Genomic DNA, 5,564 nt, shown 5'->3' with positions numbered 1-5,564 from the left:
TATGTGACTTTTCCAAAGTCATCCAGATAGGATATGGAATTGTCAAAATTCAGGTTCAGTTCTTTTCTTTCTCCAAAGCTGTCTTTCTTCCCTCCATACCACAGTTTCTAATAATAATGTTGAATGGTTCAATTGATAAACAAATGAAAAGCTATTAATTCCTTTTAACTCTTACACCTTCTCAGACGCTGGAAACCATATTCTCTGAAATTCATATCTTTTTAGACAGGAGTTGGAAACCTTTGCAAACTAGGAAAGAATGAAAGTGAAATTGATCTTAAGAGATAGCAACTCCATCCCTCCTTCTGCAGCAATGACAAAGCTAAATGGAGGAGCCAAGGGTAATCTTCGGCTCTTTGAGTTTAGTCAATGAGGAAGTGATTTCTACAATCTGCTGCTTTGAGAATGAAATTTCCCTAAAGAGTGCAATTGTCAGTTCCCTTTTGCTCAGGCAAAAGGAACAATGTCCTCTTCAGGAAGCCAAATGACTAAAATCTCCCTCATTTTCTACAGTCTCTGTTTTCTGTAAAAATCCTTATCTGATTCTCTGAACAAACACAAGAGGGACCCCAGATCAGAGATTTGCTAGAGCCAGCTCAAATCTGCTCATGAGAGCTGATAGTTAAATTTTAAGTACAGGTATTTCATACCTCAGGAGTTGATACATCCCACAAAGCAGAGGTTGATTTATTGTTGTGCTAATTTCTACACATCAGAAAGCCATAGAGAAAACTGAAAAATTAATATTAAACTTAAGTATGTCATGCATACTTTTTTTTGAGAGATCCAGTTGTTAAACATTCTACCAGCACATCCCTTACTCATCCTCCATTACCATAATCAGCTGTCTTCTGATTATGAACCAATCCCTTAGGATGGAAGAAAACTTCTACAAAACAAAATGAGAAAGCTCCAGAATACTATGCACCAGGAAAAAATTTCCTAGAAACTTGGACTATCCCTGCCTTCTACCCTCACTCAAGATGGGAAGTGCAGTTATACCTTCCACATCATGGGAGTTAGCAATGGTGCCCCCAAGATCTGGAAAATCTCTGTGAAATTTTTTGGTCTTCCCTTTGTATATAAGAAAGAATGTGATTTTTTTATAATATTGTAAAATTTAGGTTAAGTATTTGGTTATAAGCTATATTAAAGCCAATGTTTAAAAAATACCACCCTTTGTGTAATATCTATCAACTTTTGAGTTCTTTTTTCAAAACTTTAACTTTTTATTCATTTTAACTTTTTTTAAAAGTGTGTATTTATAATATTAAAAGATAAAATATATTGATATTACACAATACTATACATATGTTTTATGCATCTGTGAGTTTCTGTGCCATCTACTAGCTTTCATATATTATCTATGGCTTCTACAAAACTCCCAAAACTCCCATTTAATTTCTTAGGCCAACCTGCAATATATAGAAATCACCATGGATAGAATAAAAGTACATTCTGCTATGTATATCCCTGAACAAATATGTAATTGCCCCCAGCAGAGCCTTACTCTGCATTCTCTCTTTCCTGCTTTTTCCTATACTACAAAGAGAAAACTTAAGATCCCTGGATCCTCCTATATTCCTAGTCCCAAAGAGACCCATGAATAAAGGAAGCTCTTTATCATAAACTATGGTGCACCACCCACAGATTTAATCAGCCTTAAGTTACTTGGACCTTTCAAACTGGACATGATTTTATGTTTGTGGCAGCTCTTTTCATAGTGGCTAGAAACTGGAAGATGAATGGATGCCCATCAATTGGAGAATGGTTGGGTAAATTATGGTATATGAATGTTATGGAATATTATTGCTCTGTAAGAAATGACCAACAGGAGGAATACAGAGAGGCTTGGAGAGACTTACATCAACTGATGCTGAGTGAAACGAGCAGAACCAGAAGATCGCTGTACACTTCAACAACAATACTGTATGAGGATGTATTCTGATGGAAGTGGATATCTTCAACATAAAGAAGATCCAACTCACTTCCAGTTGATCAATGATGGACAGAAACAACTACACCCAGAGAAGGAACACTGGGAAGTGAATGTAAACTGTTAGCACTACTGTCTATCTACCCAGGTTACTTATACCTTCGGAATCTAATACTTAATGTGCAACAAGAAAATTGGATTTACACACATATATTATATCTAGGTTATACTGTAGCACATGTAAAATGTATGGGATTGCCTGTCATCTAGGGGAGGGACTAAAGGGAGGGAGGGAATAATTTGGAAAAATGAATACAAGGGATAATGTTATAAAAAAAATTACTCATGCATATATACTGTCAAAAAATTATAAATAAAATTAAAAAAAAAAACTGGACATGATTTTAGAGATAATCTAATCCAACTCCTTTGTGTTATGAACAAGAAAACTAGCCCAAAGAAGCTTAATTCAGGTCATGGGGCTAGTGAGAGGGGAAAGTGGCAACAGATTTCCTGATTCCCATTGTTTTTTGCCATTCTATCATACATCCAAACACACTGTCAGACAAATGATTCCATTTTTAATGATTTATAATTATTTCTATGGGAAGAAGAGAAAGGAGAAAGGAATAATACTAACCACTCAAATTTAAGTAGGTTTTTTATGTTATTTAATTTAATCTATTCCTAATCATTCTAATTATCTCACTTAATCTAACCAACATGGAAGATAGTACATTGTTATCCTCAATTAAAAAAAAACTAAAAATAAAGATAAAAGATAAAAGATAAAGATAAAGAAACTGAAATTCAAATTCAAATTCAAAGATTGATTAGATGTCCAATACTAATAACTGAAATTTATATAACATTTTTTGTGTTTTATCTCACTTGATCCTCCTAAGACCCCTGTGTGGTAGTTGTCATTGTTCCATTTTACCAATGAGGAAACTGAGACTTAGAGAGATTAGGTGGTAATTGAGTCTACACAATACTACAAAGCTAGAAATTATCCAAGGCAGGATTTCACCTCAAGCTTTACTGAATTGAAGTCCAGAGCTCCGCTGCGCCACCTAGCTGCCTACCACATGCAAGACACTAGTGATATAATCATCTCTGCCTTGGAAAATCACCTCTGCCCTCTGGTCCATGTTCTATACAGATAAGTACAAAGGAAGCGATTTCAGAATAGGGAGACTTCTGACAGCAGAGGCAGTAGGGGAAGGGGAAGGAGAAGAGTGTGGGTTAAAGGACCTAGAGATTCTAAGAGATGGCTCTAAGAGGAAGAACACTGAGGGATGCTAACAGAGACAGTAATAGCCAGAAGACTAGTGTGACTAGACAAAGTAGATCATGAAGGGAAATGATGTGAAGATTAGCACAAACATTTACAATTAGCAAGTAATAGACCCAGTTACTAAACTCTTTGGGGGGAGGGGGTTCCCACTAAATCATTTAGCCTCCCTTTGCCAGGATATTAGCAAAGGCAGTCTCTATCCTTGAGGACCTAATAATCTAGCTGAAGAGTTGGAAAATCCACTTGAAAAATATATACAAATCAATGTAATCATGAATTAATTTTTTTTTAACCTGAATGTGTCTGTGCAAAGGTTCAATGAAGGAATGAACCAAAATTGGCTGGAATTAATTAAGAAGTTAGAGAAAGTAGGTTTTGAAGACTAAGGGATAAAAATCATAGTAGAAAAAAAACAATAAATACTAACATTTATATGTCACCTTAACATTGGCAAAGTGCTTTATATATGTTATCTGATTTAATCGTCACAATCTTGCGAGTAGATTAATTTTCCCCATTTTATAGCTCAAGCAATTGAGGTTTAGAGATGAAGCGACTTGATCCAGGATCACATAACTAGTGACTATCTGGGACAAGAGTCAAACCCAGGTTTTCCTGCCTCCAAGTTTAATGCTCTATCTATTGTGCCAGAGATCGGAGTCCTACTCTCCATTCTGTGCCAACTTGTGTGAACTTAGGAAAGTAACTTCACTTCTCCAAGGCTCAGGCCTCTCTATGCTTCATTTTCCATATCTGACAAAAATGGCCTTGAACTCAATTACCTCTAAGCTCCTTCTCACTTCTAAGCGTCTCTTTCTCTGATTCTCCAGCCAGTTTATGACATCTAACCCAATGAAATATAACTCATAAATAGGAACTATGGAGACACAGATTGAAACCCTGCAGGGAATTATTACTCATGTGGATCTCCTTTGGCTCAGGATATGCTGACAAGCTTATTGTGGCATGTAATGTCTCAAGTACCTAAATCTGAGTCACTCACTTCAATCGGAACTCCTGGACTAAATTCCAAGTCACTGCACCAAGCCTATAGCCCTGGGGAACTGACAGGTGACTGAAAGCTGACAGGAAGGTAAATCAAGTTTGAAGACAGCAACCTCTGCACTCTTGTTTGCCAAAGCCACCTTTCACCTAACATTCAATCTGCTCTTGTAACCAACTTTCCTCCCTCTAGCCTTCCTGGATTAATTAGCTATGAGATAATAGCTTCCTTGACCTCTCCCTTCCTGAATTTGGAACAGCCACGATTTTCTCCCAGTTCCTTTTTATGATGTTATTTATTTTGCTTTTTAAAAGTTTAATTTTACTATTTTTTCCAATTAACAAGCATTGATTTTCCTCTTTCCCATCCTCCTCATATAAAAAAGTAAAAGTCTCAGAGTAAATATGAATAGGAGAGCAAAAGAAATGGTGAAAAAGGAAGAACAAAGTATTACCTCACTCCCCCATAACTGTTTCAACAGCAAGTAATGATCTAGAAATCTAATGAGAAAGCACAGTTGGTCAACTCTCCAGTACAAAATCACAAAATTGAGACACAGGCAAATCAACCAGAGCAGGAACTGCAGAAAAAGGAGTAGTCTTAGATGTGGGACTCAAATAGACTCTGGGCCTCATGACTTTTGCTCAGCCCTCAGGCTCATATCAGAACCACAGTGTTGAGTCTCTGACCCCAGAGCACTATCTCCCACTCAGCTCTCAGGCTCAGAGCAGAAATAAGATGGAAGCAGCTTTCTTCTTCCTCTGACTTCTCAGAATAGGATTAAGCAGGCAGTATTGTCCCTCTAACTCAGCAGAAAAGGGTGGACTGAAGTGAGGAGAGATTTAGAGGCAGAAGACCCACAAAAGGCTACAAGTCCAAGTGTGAGGTAAAGAGAGCCTGCACCAGTGGTGTCAGTGAAGGGAGAGAAGGGGGACAGAGTTAGAAAGAACAGGATTTGATAACCAATTGGATATAGGGAGGTGGAGGGGAGAGAAAAGAATCAAGGATGACACCTAAATTGCAAGATTGAGTAAATGGAAGGAGCAAGGTGTCCTGAACAGTAATAGGGAAGTTAGGAAAAGGGAGGGGAGAGAGGTTGAATGGAAAATTAATGAGTTTCAGTTTAGGACATAATAACTTTCAGATATCTCCTGAGAATAGTCTCCAAACCTTAATGAGCCTAATTTCAATTCTTGGGAAAATTCTAAATTAAAGACAGTGTTGGTAAACATTTAATAAGAGAAGCAATGAGTACAAAGATCCGCTGTAGCTTTGACAAGGACAAAAACTGGTCATTTCTGCTCTAATATCATTTCCTTTTTGGAAGG

Source organism: Sminthopsis crassicaudata, chromosome 4 (genome assembly GCF_048593235.1).
Source record: "Sminthopsis crassicaudata isolate SCR6 chromosome 4, ASM4859323v1, whole genome shotgun sequence".
In the NCBI taxonomy this organism is placed as follows: Eukaryota; Metazoa; Chordata; class Mammalia; order Dasyuromorphia; family Dasyuridae; genus Sminthopsis; species Sminthopsis crassicaudata.
This window is presented reverse-complemented; position numbering follows the sequence as displayed.